Source organism: Bubalus kerabau, chromosome 9, assembly GCF_029407905.1.
Source record: "Bubalus kerabau isolate K-KA32 ecotype Philippines breed swamp buffalo chromosome 9, PCC_UOA_SB_1v2, whole genome shotgun sequence".
Lineage (NCBI taxonomy): Eukaryota > Metazoa > Chordata > Mammalia > Artiodactyla > Bovidae > Bubalus > Bubalus kerabau.
This window is the reverse complement of record NC_073632.1, coordinates 77170072-77184914: the sequence shown is the minus strand read 5'-3', so window position 1 is coordinate 77184914 and position 14843 is coordinate 77170072. Positions and strand designations below refer to the sequence as shown.

General features: G+C 38.2%; 1 protein-coding gene and 1 non-coding gene across 12 annotated transcripts in view; both read left to right on the top strand.

The window, feature by feature from the left end:
• The window catches only part of EPB41L2 (erythrocyte membrane protein band 4.1 like 2), a 208534-nt gene that overhangs the window by 27422 nt on the left and 166269 nt on the right, over positions 1 to 14843 (top strand). The window lies entirely within an intron of this gene.
• TRNAC-GCA (transfer RNA cysteine (anticodon GCA)) lies at positions 5066 to 5137 on the top strand. The gene has a single exon. It is a non-coding gene; the product is annotated as a tRNA-Cys (tRNA).

Here is a 14843-nt window from a genome sequence, read left to right as displayed (position 1 = left end):
CTTAATTCATTAGTGATCAGGAGTATGGGAATGAACTGCTTCCAGTTAAGGGAGGTAGATTTAAGGGTTACAGGGTGTAAAAGTGAAGTATGATTTTCAGGACATTTGAATAATCTTATTTAAAATGAATGCTTATCCATATCTTGAGAGGGAAGAGAAGTAAAATAAGCTAAACCAAGTGTAGAAAGAACACTATAGATAGGACACCTGACTTGTTCTGGTCTTTATTTTATCATTAACCAGTGGCATGGTTTTGCAAAAATAACTCTGAGCTTCATTTTTTTCATTTCTCATTTTTAGTTAGTTGGAGTATATACCACCCACCCCCATCATGTTCGTTCACTTCAGATGTCAGATTCAGAGTTTGTTTCTGATAGATATGAAACCATAAGTAATATTCTTATTTATTTGGGAAAATATAACTCTAGTGTCAATTTGCAACAGTATTAATCCTGACTTGTATGCAGAAGCTGGAAATCTGGCTTTATGGTTCCCCATATTCATTAGGGGGTGATTTGATGGTCATGAGTCCTTTCTGTGCTTATGTCTTCAAGTAATGGCTGCTGAGTATAAATTTAGCCCTTGAGTTTTTATTGTTGTAAAATACACATTAAAATACATAAAAATGTACATAAATTTACCATTGTAACCACTTTTTAGTGTATAATTCAGTAGCACTTAGTGTATTCACAATCTTGTCAGCATCACTGCTATTTATTTCTGGAACTCTTCAGTCTTCCCAAGCAGTGTCTCCATATCCATTAAACAGCAGCTCCTCCTCCTCCCCTTTTCCCAGCCCCAGGAAACTCTTATTCTACTTTGTCTCTGAATTTGCCTGTTCTAGGTATTCATGTGTGTGGAATCGTACAATGTTTGTCTTTCTGTGCCTGGCTTATTTCACTTAGCATGTTTTCAGAGTTCATCTATGCTGTGTCATGTGATAGAATTCCATTCTGTTTTAAGGTTGCATTTTTATTCTAGAAATTATGCCACGTTTTATTTATCCATTTATTGATTGATGGACATTTGTGTTGTTTCTACCCTTTGGCTATCGTGCCTGATACTGCTGTGAATATTTATATGCAGATATTTGTTTGAGTCCTTGTTTTCAATTATTTTGGGTGTATACCTCAAGAATTGCTGAGTCAGGTGGTAATTCTTAAAACTTTTGAGGAACCATCACACTGTTTTTTCCAGTGACTGTACCATTTTACATGCCCTCACTAGCAATTCTCAAAGGGTTCAATTTCTCCACACCCTTTTCTGTGCATATTTTTTCCATTAAAAAAGATTATAACTGCCATGCTAATGGGTCTCAGTGTAGTTTTAACTTGCGTTTCCCTAAGGACTGAGTGAAGTTGAGCATCTTCGGGGAAATTTCCATTGCATACCTTTGCCTATTTTTAATTTTTTGCTGTTGTAGCTGTTAAGTAGTTAGACCTTGACTTTTAAATCTAATATGAATATGGAACCCATCATTGAAATGGCAGCCCACTCCAGTATTCTTACCTGGAGAATCCCACGGACACAGGAGCCTGGCGGGCTACAGTCCACGGGGTCGCAAAGAGTCGGACATGACTGAATGACTAAGTATTGTGGTGATGATACTTATCTCAATATTGGTAATGTTAGGTTGTTCAGTTCAGTTTAGTTCAGTCGCTCAGCTGTGTCCGACTCTTTGTGACCCCATGACTCGCAGCACGCCAGGCCTCCCTGTCCATCACCAACTCCCGGAGTTCACTCAGACTCAGGTCCATCGAGTCAGTGATGCCATCCAGTCATCTCATCCTCTGTCGTCCCCTTCTCCTCCTGCCCCCAGTCCCTCCCAGCATCAGAGTCTTTTCCAGTGAGTCAGCTGTTCGCATGAGGTGGCCAAAGTACTGGAGTTTCAGCTTTAGCATAATTCCTTCATTACTGTTATTTTTTTGCCCTGGCTAGTAGATAAGAAAGCATCCTCTTTCATACAGTTTCTCACAAATACAAATTCTTTGTGCTTTGGGATCTTAGGTGATATTAAGTAAACAGAACTTGGGTTTTAAAGTTCAGGACCAGAGTCCTTGCCTTGGGCAAGCTAGCCTGGCAGGAGGACCAGCTGAGTTGAGGGGTTGTGCTGCCTCACCACTGGTCCTTGAGACTGAAGTATGAATCTGAATGTACTTTGTAAAGTGGATACTTCCATTGATGAGTTTTTACTTTTGGCCCATTGAGACTCTACAATCTGTGGAAGCCGGTTTTTGAAGCATGAGAGGAAAAAAAAATGAAGGTAGCTAAGCAGTTTCTTCTAAGGATCCCAAATTACTTTCTTTATTCCCCTCACACTCTCAAGAGCTGAAAGGAGATGAACACTAGTGTATTTTGATGCGTAAAAGAAAACAAAGGAAGGATAAATCCCTTGTGCTGTTCCACAGCTTTCTAAACCGCTGGTGCTCAACTCTCTTTAAGCAAGACTTCATAGTGCTGTCCTAAGGCACCACCTCTCCTGTTGTTCCTAATGTGATCACATATACTAAACCATTTGATCATGAGTTTATCTGGTCAACATTTCTTTGAGTGGTTTTCTTTTTCAGATGTGTTTTTAAGGACATCTTTCTCAGAGTTGAAGCCGTTTTGAGATTTGCTGAATAGTTTAAACAGATGCTGGTTTCCTCTTCCCCTGTACACATTATTCTCTTGGGGTCAATGACCTTGTCATTTGTGCATGTGGTTATGCCCTCTTCTTCCTCAAGAAATCATATGCGGATTCCATCCCTGGGTTAAGAAGATCCCGTGGAGTAGGAAATGGCAACTCACTCCAGTATTCTTGCTGGGGAATCCCATGGACAGAGGAGCCTGGTGGGCTACAGTCCATGGGGTCACATAGAGTCGGACAGGACTGTGCAGTGTGGCAACAGCAAAGAGGAAAAGAGACCTTTCAGTGTGAATATTCAAATAGAATTTTTTTTTTCTAATTCTCATTGGTATATTTTATTAAATGCTGCCTTCAGAGTTGGAGAAAGGTTGAGATAGAAGATGTATTATTAGACTGTCATTGTCAGAATTCTGGAAAACACATCCATAATTTCGATGGTTCATTTTAGAGCTAATATAATTAATAACTCATGGGTTGGATTATTTACTCTTTTGATTATGAATGTTTATAATTCTACTGAATTTTTAGTGTGTTTATAAATTATTTTCTTTTTGTGTGTGGTAATTCATATAATGGAAGAACTGAATGAAGAAATTAGAAAGTTTAACATTGGCCATAAGTTGGATTTAATTTGTAACTAGTAAGATTTCCAGTGAATTAAAGCAGATGATTCTAATGCTTAGAATTTAGCATCTATTCTTTCAACTTGCTTATTGGCACAACATATTGAATTTGCTGCCTGTATTTTTGATTATTTTGGAGCCACTTTGGTTACCTAGTCAGCTCTATGGAATTATTTTATTTTGTCCATTGTTGTTGGTTAAAATTTGTTTAACCCTTGTACCTTCTTTGTTTGATCTTTGCATGCTTTCTCATCTTTCTTGTTTTTTTACTTTTCTACCTAGTAGTCTAAATGAACAGTTGGATAATTCTGCTTTTGAAGTACTTATACTGACAGTTCAATCATTTTTGCCTTTTTTTTTTTGAGTTGTCCAGTAGATGTTTAACACTATGCTACATTTCAATATTCTCTATCACTCTGTGTAAACTTCAATCAGAGCATTTGGTGCCTCTAGGCAAAGGATGTCATTTAATTTATTAGCAGCTGTTGCTATATACATGTGATTGTATTTGACTGCAAGTGTATTTTTATAAGATGAGTCTGGTAGAGTCATTATATAAATGATCCAGATTAAGAAAATTATTGACCACTGAGGTAAGTGCTTGAGAAATTGCCTATTTAGAAAGGCAGTGCATTTTAAAGTGATACTGTTGATATCTGTGGATCTAAGATATGCAGGGGAGGCTGTATATTTTACTTTGATGTTATTGCTGTACAAAAAAAAGCTTATAGAAAACAAATTACCTGCCACTTACTTTCCGCTTTCTGTTGATTTGAGATACAGCAGAGTGTTATGCAAGTAACTCCTGGCTGTTTAGTTAAGGGAGAAATAGTTTTTGTTAAGGTGGTTGAGGAACCGCAAACAGTGGTTCTGAATAGTGTGTGTGTGTGTTTGTCAATGGCTGCAGTCCACATGTTGTGTGTGTTTGTCGATGACTGCAGTCCACATGTTCTCCTCCTTGGGTTCCGGGTGCTCTGTGGGAAAAACAAAACAAAGCAAATCCTCCCCTGAGGATTTCAGTGTTGGATAAAGGGCTCTGAACAGTCAAAGCTTGGTTCAGACTTTTAGGTAGCGTGGCCACCAACAGCTGTGGCCCATTAAAGATCAACTTTCAGCAGTTTGGTAGCAGTTAAATGTCACTGGAATGTTTATGCACTTGCTTTGTAATTTGACAGGCATCTCAGATTTTCCAGAGTAAATGTATAAAATCTAAGTCGTTCTTTGACATGGGACTCATAGTCAGGATTCCATGGAAGGAAATGCCCTTTTAACTTTAGAATTAATTTGGCAGTTTAAAAATAGAGCTATGATAACTAATCCTTTCTGCATGTTTAAAAAAATATTTGCATAGAATGAAATTATAGAATGTAAATTTAAACCTTGAAAAACATGATTAATGTACTATTTACCCAGGTGACTCTTTAGAATTTGATTAGTAGAATTTACTAAAAATGCCTTTACACAAACGCTCAAGTGAGGAGTGAGGTGTGGTGATATTTTCAGATTTTGGCAAAGTAAACACTAAACTTTAAAGCTTTTTCAGTCCTAAACAACAGCCCTCAGCATTCACTGGAGGCTTTTCCCAAATATAGACCACCAAAGAGGGAAGTAAATCTTAAGGAGATAAAGTTTTATACCCCCTTATCAGAATTTTGGAAAGGAAAACTTCTAGGGAGGAAAATTCCCATGTAAATATGGAATGTTTAGGATTTTCTTTTTCCTTTTAATATTCTCATTTGAGAATCCTGATTGGAAGATTGGAAGGTTGAAACGTTTGCTCTTTGATAAAAGCAACTAAGGGCTTCTCAGGGCTTCCCTGGTGGCTCAGAGGGTAAAGCGTCTGCCTGCAATGCAGGAGACCCAGGTTCGATCCCTGGGTTGGGAAGATCCCCTGGAGAAGGAAATGGCAACCCACTCCAGTACTCTTGCCTGGAAAATCCCATGGATGGAGGAGCCTGATAGGCTACAGTCCATGGGGTTGCAAAGAGTCGGACACGACTGAGTGACTTCACTTTGAAGGGCTTCTCACGTGGCACAGTATTAAAGAATACGCCTGCCATGCAGGAGATGGAAGAGAAGCTGGTTTGGCCCAGACCCTATCTGGGTGGGGAAGATCCCCTGGAGGAGGAAATGGCAATCCATTCCAGTATTCTTGCCTGGAGAAATTCCATGGACTGAGGAGTCTGGCAGGCTACAGTCCACGAGGTCACAAAGATCGGACTTGACTGAGTGCATGAAACAGCAGCAGCAACAAAAGCAACTGATCCTCAAAACTCCCAGGGAGAGCTTGCTCCTCCTGACGAGATCTCTTTCTGCTTTGCAGTCTTAAGTTGAGCAGTCATTATGGTGTCTTCTCAGTAATTCGAGCATTCACAAATGTGACAAGACTTTTTTCAGATGGTTGGAGAAGTGGGGACACGAGGAATAAAGACCTAACAAGTTCAGATTATTTCAGAGCGAGAAACTTACTCTCAATAATTATTTATAATATTTGAGTGATCTGATTACTCAAGGATGATTGGAGAGCAATAATGAAGAGAAAAATATATATATAAGTATGTATTTATCTGTAGTAGGTAATGTACCCTGAAGACTTTTCCATGAAACTGATGTAATTTAGTATCTGATTTGGATAATTTGAGCTTCCCTGGTGACTCATATGGTAAAGAATCTGCCTGCAATGCGGGAGACCCGGGTTCGATCCCTTTGGATATTTTGGTGTATGATTTAGAGACTGCATGATCCTCTTTTCTGTTTTTCTGATTATGGAGACGTAAAAAATTCATTTGTCTGAGGGTGACTTTGAGAAGGGACATGTACTTTAGACGAGATAATGTTTTAATGTTCAGGGTACTGGATCAGACATGAGGATTCCATCATACATTTATAGTTAATATTTTCCCTTTTTAAATAATAGATCAGTAGAGTCAACTTGTGTAGTCTGGTAAGTCATGAGCATCAGACAATGGGATATTTTTACTTCATTGCTTTATTCTCTAGAGAGCAAAAGCGTCACACTGAGGGATGACTCAATCCATTAGTGACAAATAGCACAGGACTCAGAAGGGTAATCTCAGGAGGGGAAAATGAGTGCTGCACACAGAACCGAAAGCCGTGTTGTGCCTTTCACGAAGGACTTGTTTGGCTTTTACTTTTCTTAAGGGCCTCATAATTGCTTTTTCTCTTTTAAAAGGATTATTAATTTTCCAAAGATGTCAATAAGTCTGATGTTGCTCTAGAGTGACAGGTTACATGAGTTGGTGATTTGATATGATCTCTTTTCATGGTAGTAATGAAGGACAAATTTACTTCGTGAATAAGAGTTTTTAAACTCAGATACCTGATTCATAAAAACATGTTGGAATGCTGGCTTTCTGTTTACCCTTAACCGGTTTTTTTGTCCCATCTTTTGAAGTTATCTCAGCAGCCACCAAATAAATATACAACATGGTGGATGCTTGTATTTTGCTTAGGCACTTACGACATAAATGATGATGTAGAAGTTTCACTTGGCCTTCCTTGGAAATGCTTCAGATCCTGGCAGTTTTGGATAAACTATTTAAAATTCAGCAGAAAGTTCAATTGGCCTTGAAATGTGAGACTCTTAGAAACATGGTTTTTAAGTAGTTCTTTAAATTTTTAAGGAACTCAAGATCATGGGCATCATTAAATTTCTAATTCCTAGGTTAGGAACTGAGTACTTTTTTTGCTGAATGAATGGTTTCTTGGTTGTTGTTGTTGGGAGGCTTAATAAGTTGATGTTTTCACACTTTGGGGACTATCTGAAGGCAATGACGATTTTAAATGTACATTTACCCAGGAAATTGCATGTATAGACACAGCTTTTGTAAACAATTATTATGAGAAATCGTCAGAGTTGTTTTACATGGTTTCCTGATCTGATGGAGAAATGATTGGTCACTATAGGGCCTGGAAACAAAATAAGGGCTAATGGTCCCCAGAGATTATGCTTCATTTATTTTAAAAGTATGAACAATATGCTATCCTTCGTGAAGTATTATCTTGCGATAAACATTGGAATTTCATTTTTGCTGACATAACAGCATCCATATAAACTTCTCAGAGTGATGCCAGTTCTTCTGCTGTGACGTTTGGCTCATGGAGCCGCTTAGTCATTGGCTGCATTCACCATTGGCCTTGTATCTTTTTGGCAAACACTTGCATCTCTGCAGGTTTGTGAGGTAATGGGTAATAATTGTTTGACTTCCTAGGCAACAGCCTGCTCAGACGCAGTGTGTCATGTTCCAGAGGGAGCTATGATGGTTATAGCCTGGCTGTGTGGAAAGGAGGCGGCGTATTTGCCATATTGTCAACTTTTGTTGTATTAAAATACATACTTGAATGTGAGTGATACACACTTAGATAAGAATCTGAATTGTAGGCCTTCACATTAAGTGTATCTCAGATTAAAAAAATTCATTTACACCTAATGGTTCTGGCTCACAGAGGGAAGAAAAAATAAATTTCAAACCCAAACCTGATACAGACAAGAAATTTAACTTTTTAGAATTTGGTTATTATCAAGTATTTTAATTCATTAGGAAAACATGCATTTTTCCTATGTGTTTTAGCCCATACATACTTTGAATGAGGGATATAAAAGCGATAAGAATTCTTGAACTTATGCATTAACAATGAGCTAATTAGATAAAGTAAGACAGTAATTAAAAAAAATTTTATATATGCAATTTTGGCTGTATTGGGTCGTTCTTCTTTGCTGCTCCTGGGCTTTTCTTTAGTTGCACTGAGCAGGAGCAACTCTGTTGTAGTGTGTGGACTTACCACCGTGGTGGCTCCTGTGTGTTGTGGTGCACAGGCCGAGTTCCTCTGAGGAGTGTGCAGTCTTCCTGGACGAGGGATCAAACCCGAGTCCCCTGCACTGGCAGGCAGATTCCATCCATTGGGCCGCCAGGGAAGTCTGATAGTAATTTTAAGACCAGCATTAAGTGTTACATAAAGTATCTAAAGGAACTGATAGTGAGGGAGGAGGTTTGGGAAGAGTTTATAAACCAGATTGTAAGGGAGGAGCAGAGAAGAATGGAGGTGAAAGGGGTATGACCTGCGCTGAGACTGGGCTGAATGCAGACAGGCCAGACTATGGCCAGAGGACCGGGAGAGGCCTTCAGTGAAACTGGAGGAGTTAAAATTTGATCTGAAAGACAGTAGGGATCCATTGTAGCTGCTAAACTGTGGCAAGATGTAAATAAGATTTATAAAAGATCAACAGGACTTGGCAGAGATGTGCTGGGTGGTTTGTGTGAAAGGCCTGCATTCGTGTGAAACTCCAAGAGAAACAAGTTTACTGATGCACGTGGCCTCCCTCATGGCATGGCATTTATGTTGTTCAGTTCTCTTCAGCTTAGAGTTTGATCCTCTGCCTTAGGGAAGCAAATTTGATCTTGTCAGTCAGTATCTTGTTAATGAAAATGGGGCTTGGGAAAGAAGAACCAGGCTTTTCTTCCTTCCCCCTGCCAAGCAAGAAAACTAAAAATCCCAAACCTAATACCTACAAATGAGTAAATAGTGAACTTTTTTTTTAAGAGATGGAAGGTTCTGGATTATGAGAATGCCAGTTTGTTAACTTATAGAAGGAAATATAATGGACAAGAGGAATAATTTGCATCATTCTGTCTAATGTGAGTTTCTACTTGTTGGTCATGCAGCTGTCAGGTAGTGAGTGGTGAGTGTGGAGAAAGAACTGGAAGGTTGGTTGTAATGATAAGAGAAGGCTTACAGGGAATTCATTAATATTTTCTGTATCTGTTAACCTTCCTGTATCTGGGCTAGATGCTGTCTTACTCATACAGCGTCAACAGAATAGATCCAGTCCCTGCACTCATCCATCCTCACAATAAAGCTGTTCTTGCTAGGAGGGACTAAGTATGTGGGTCAGTCTGATCACATACTCTCTCCCTCTGAATTCCTTTTGCTTTGTCAAGACTTGTCATACTCAAGTCTTAGTGACCTGGGGGCTGTTTGGTACCTTTTAGTTGACTTTGCACAGCTTTGATTCATTTTATGATAATTTTGTGTGTGTGTGTGTGTGTGCTGTTAAAGGACAGTCTTATATTTAGGTCTCCCTTAGCTCCCATGAACTACATACAGTATGAAATATGCCAAGATTGCTGCCAGGGAAGTCAACCAGGAGGTCAGCTCGGGTTCAGCTTCTACTCACAGTGGTATTCCTGCTCTGAGCTATGTTGCTGCTTACACAGTATTTCCACAACCTAGAGAGCTTGAAGAGAGGGTTGGCTGTGGGAATGAAGACAAAGGGATGAGGCTACTGACCTTTGCAAAGAATAAATTGCATATTCTGATGATGACAAACCTGAGTGAAGGAGAAGGTGGAGTTAGAAGTGAAAGCCTAAGAAGGGGTTGATTTTGTGGGAAGATGATTGATTTTTGACAAAGCCACTATAGATCATCCAGGTGGAGATGAGCATGGGTGAGTGGTTTGATATTGTGACTCCAGTGATTGATTAAGGTCAGAAATGTACATTTGGGCAATCTCCATTAGAAATAGTGGCTGTCTTATCTTGAACTTTTAAAAAGCTCCTTAAGTTCTTTAGAATGTTGGTTAATGATTAACAATGTTAATATTTCTAACTGTGGTATAATGCTACTTACCATGTACAGTATCTCATGTAATCTTCAAAACAAGTAGGAATTATATACTTATCCCTATCATATGGGTGGGGGTGGGGGTGGGAAACAGGCATAGAGAGGCACCTAAAATCATAGCAAAGGTGGAGTTGGAACTTGTACGTGTTTAACTGCTGAGCTTACACTCTTAACCACTATATCATATTGCCTCTTAATTAGATAATTTATATGAAAGCAATCAAAAAAGCATAAGGCTTTCAAGACAAAACAAAGTTGAGATAAGCAGAATAGAATAAGACCACAGTGGAGGAGGAAATGGAGAAAGAAATGATTTGGATTGAGGTTTTAGAATAATATCTCATTTTGGGAATATAGAGAAAGTGGACCAAGAAACTGGAGAATTCCAAGATGGCTTTGAATCCAAACAGAAGTGTATTCAGAAGGAGATGATTTACTGTTGAACAGGAACAGAGGATATAAGTAGAGGATAGGAACTGAAAATCCTACAAGCTGGCTTTTTCTCATTGTTGGATATCATCTGAAATATCACTTTCTCAGAGAAGTCCTGAGATTAGTTGGGATGAGTATCCAGTGCTTATTATAATTTCTATTGCATTATAGGCCTTTAATATCTGTTAAGTAAAGGAATTGCAGCAGTAGATATTTGGGATATAAGCTGTAATAAGACATCAGAGACCTTTCAGTCTAGTCTGGGAGCTTGGTTATTAAAGCATTAATAAGTTGTTGTGTGCTCATAGTTGACATGAGTGCTTTGGCTAGTGGTCCTGCTTATTTGCCCATTGGTGTATGCAAAAACTCTCAGTAGAATGCATGGTGCGTGGACATATTAGTTGATGCTCTTATTATTACCATTTTTAAAGGTTATTCCCTGTTTCGTGAGAGTTGGTTGGTTGATTTTCTTTTAGAAAAAAAAGTTGCTCTATATTTGAGTGCATGTCATCAGTACTTTCCTGATTTGTCTGTTTTGTATCAGTTTGGTATTCACCAGGGTTTTGCTTAGGAGGGTATTGAATGTGGTTCTTTGAGTCTGTGTAGGGTTTTTAGTGTTTTTCATTTATTCTTGCTTTCTCTCCCTTCTAACAGATAGTTTGAACCATTGGTATATTACAGTCCTCCAATCTTGAGAGGATGCTTGCTGAAGTGATGTTCTCTCAGGTGAGCTTCACTAGTGCAAGGGTAGTTTTCCAGGTCAACTTCACTAAACTACGTGCAGTGGGTGAGAAAGGCAGGGGTTGAGGTAAGCTCAGAAATTGTTTCAAGAGTGTGAGCAGCACAGCGAGAGCTGAATCGCGAGGGGCTTATGGAAATCCTGTCAGTAATCTGAGCAATTTTGATTATAATCATCAGTGATGGGCTAGTTTATGCCATATATTCAGTTCAGTTCAGTCGCTCAGTCTTGTCCAACTCTTTGCAACCCCATGGACTGCAGCAAGCCAGGCTTCTCTGTCCATCACCAACTCCCAGAGCTTGCTCAAATCTCATATCCATCAAGTCAGTGTTGCCATCCAGCCATCTCATGCTCTGTCGTCCCCTTCTCCTCCTGCCTTCAATCTTTCCCAGCCATCAGGGTCTTTTCCAATGAGTCAGTTCTTCGTATCAGGTGGCCAAAGTATTGGAGCTTCAGCTTCAGTATCAGTCCATCCAGTGATATTCAGGACTGATTTCCAAAATGAGCCTAAATTGTTGATCGTCATCTCTCAAATATACTAGAGATATTTAGTATGGAAAATCAATTCACTGGTCTCTTTGCTGTCATTTCATTCAACTGTGAATGGAACTCCAGTGTTGGTAACATCTTGGAATATGTGTAAGCAACAGATAGGAAGAGGAAACCACCTTGGGTCAAGGAGAATATAAAAGCTAGAATTACAGAAAAGCTAGAATTACAGACTATTTAGAACATAGTAATGAGCAAAACAGTACAGAGCAGAATTTGAGAGAGACCACAAAAGCTCTAACCAGAAATTAATAGCTTTAAATTACTGTCATATTCAGTGGGAAAAGAAAAAGAAAAACCTTGAAATGAACTAAGCATTACATTTAAGACAATAGAAAAAGAACCAAGAATAAGCCCTGTTGTTTCAAAATAATATTGGGCTTTATACTTAACAGTGTGATATAACAGTATTTTAAGTTCAAAGTAAAAAATTACTACTTTTAGTCATTTATGTGGTTCTTGAAATTCAACAATACAATACGATAAGAAAAAAATGAATATAAGTATTAGAAAAGAATCAACATTATTTTTCATGGTTTATATATATTCTGTGTGCAGAACTCAGTTGAGTCACAGATTGCCAATTTAAAAATGCTATGTAAAGATCTTATTTCTAGTTCCTAATAATGGAAAATATCTATGAACAAATCAAACAAGATGTGTATTGGGTAAATTATGGAACACGGAAGTATGTGAAAGAATGGTTGCCAAGTGAATGGAGAGTTGTTCATTGTCCATGGATGGGAATGCTTGTTATTATAAACCTAGCAGGTTTCCCTGAATACATCTGTAATTTTAGTGAAAATCCACTCAAAATCCAGGCAAGGTTTTTATGGAACAGTTGATTGGAAAATTCATGTGGAAATGAGCAGGTGTTCAAGAATAGTCAAAATAATCTTAAAACGTTGGGAAGACTTGCCTTACCACACTCCTGTGGCAAGGATAGATAATTAGGCCAGTAATAATTAGACCTGATAGAAACCGGAAACTCCATGTAAACCAGTATAAGGGAATTTGTTATTTTATAGAGATGGTCTCAATCAGTATGGAGAGATGAAAGAAAGAATTGGTATGTTTATTTGTTTATGTGGAAAAAATGAAGTTTTGTTACTTACTTCATCCCCCAAATTCATTATAGATGCATTATAGATAGGCTTAAAGGTTGAATGTCAGTCTCTAATAAAATTCTTAGAAGATGTAAGCATTGTTTGGGAGTAGGAAACAAAGTACACGTGATAAAGAAAACGATTGAGAAGTTTACTCTGTTTAAATCTCCATAAAGTATGTGATGTGTGTTAGTCACTCAGTTGTGTCCAACTCTTAAGTGACCCCTTGAACTATGTAGCCCACCAGGCTTCTCTGTGGAATTCTCCAGGCAAGAATACTGGAGTGGGTTGCCATTTCCTTCTCCAGGGGATCTTCCTGATCCAGGATCAAATCCGGGTCTCCTTTCTTTGCAGACATATTCTTTACCATCTGAGCCACCAGGGAAGTGTACTGCAGAAGAAAGACAAGGCTACAAATATGTTTTAAATGGATGTGTGAAAGACATTACTAGTTGCCTCGCTTGTTTATTCTAACTTTACTAATTTTGTACCCATTTAAAAATGACTGTCTTCTCTGATGTCCTTCAAAAGTCATCAGTTGTTAGCAATGAAATTTAAGCTAAAAATTTCTAAGGAAGCTTTGCTCCCTGAATATGGAGGTCTAGTTTTTCTCTTTCCTTTTTTTTTTTTTTCCCCTCCTTTTGCCTGGAATGTGGATATAATGTCTGGAGCTTCAGCACCTGTCTTGCAGCGAAGAAGCTGAAGGTACTGGTTAAGGATGGCAGAGCAGGAGGTTAAAAGGCTGGTTTGTTGATGACATTCTCAGCTAGACATGTCAGTGATGAATCGCCTATTCCCATACTTTTAGTAATATGAGAAAAATGGTCTAATCTAGCCGTTGTAGTTGGGCTTTCAGGTAGGATTATGGAAAATAGCCTGTATCCTGCAAGGATTAAAAGCTAGTGTATGTGAACAATTCCTATAAATCAATAAGAAAAAGGAAGATAACCTAATAGAAAAATTGAGGGCAACTGTAGGCAGTTCACAGAACTGGAAACCAAATGGCCAGTAAGCATATGAATCTCACTAATAGGAAGTCCAAGTTAAAACAGGCTTTTCCATAACCACAACTGTAAGACTAAAAATATTAAATGTTGGCAAACATGTAGATAAATTGTTATCATCAGTCACTATTGGTAAGAATATAAATTGGGAGAACCATCCTGGGAAAACGTTTTAGCGGTATCAGGTAAAACCGACTGTTAAACTAGCCCAGCATTGCACTAGATAGGCATCCTAGAGATTCTTGTACCTTTGCTCAGAGATGCAAAAGAAGTGGTCCTTGAGATGTTATTTATGACTTACAAATGTGAGTGTAAAGTTACATATATGAGCATAGAGAAATCTGAAAATGTAGTCTTGAACTAAAAATGCACATGACTATGAATATGATGATATTATATAACATATGAAAGCAGTATTGAAACTATGGGCTTCCCAGGTGGCGTTAGTGGTAAGAACCCTCCTGCCAATGCAGGAGACACAAGAGACGCGAGTTTGATCCCTGAGTTGGAAGATCCCCTGGAGTAGGAAATGGTAATCCACTCCAGTATTCTTGCCTGGAAAATTCCATTATAGTTCATGGGGTCGCAAAGAGTCGGATATCACACACACACACTCTCTCTCACACTCATTGAAACTATGCCAAATAATGTCACCACCTGGCTACTGAAAGATGCAAACCTTGGCAAATATTTTCTCATCAGTAAAGGTTCTGGATACCTAAAAAAATTTTTTTAAATTTTAAAAATCCAACCAGTTTATCAGTTCATTGCCTCTTTTATTCCTGACAGGGTCTTCTTTACTGAGGATATTATGACCAGAGCTGCTCCTTGACCTATGATATGATACATTGTTAAGCTTTTAAAGCACTTTGCAAAATATTTGCATGTGTATTTTCACTTAATTATAGTAATTGCTTTCTGAGATAATGGGCAGGATTTTAATTCTTATTCAAATTAAGTGGCATTAGTTGGTCTTAGCTTTTTGATTTTTAGTTTAGTTCTTTTTATCATAGTTTTATAGTTTTTCCAATATATAAGTTAATATCTAGGTATATTTCATTTATGCAGCATAACAAGTGATATTTTAAATATAACTATAATGACTGTCTAATTGGAGTG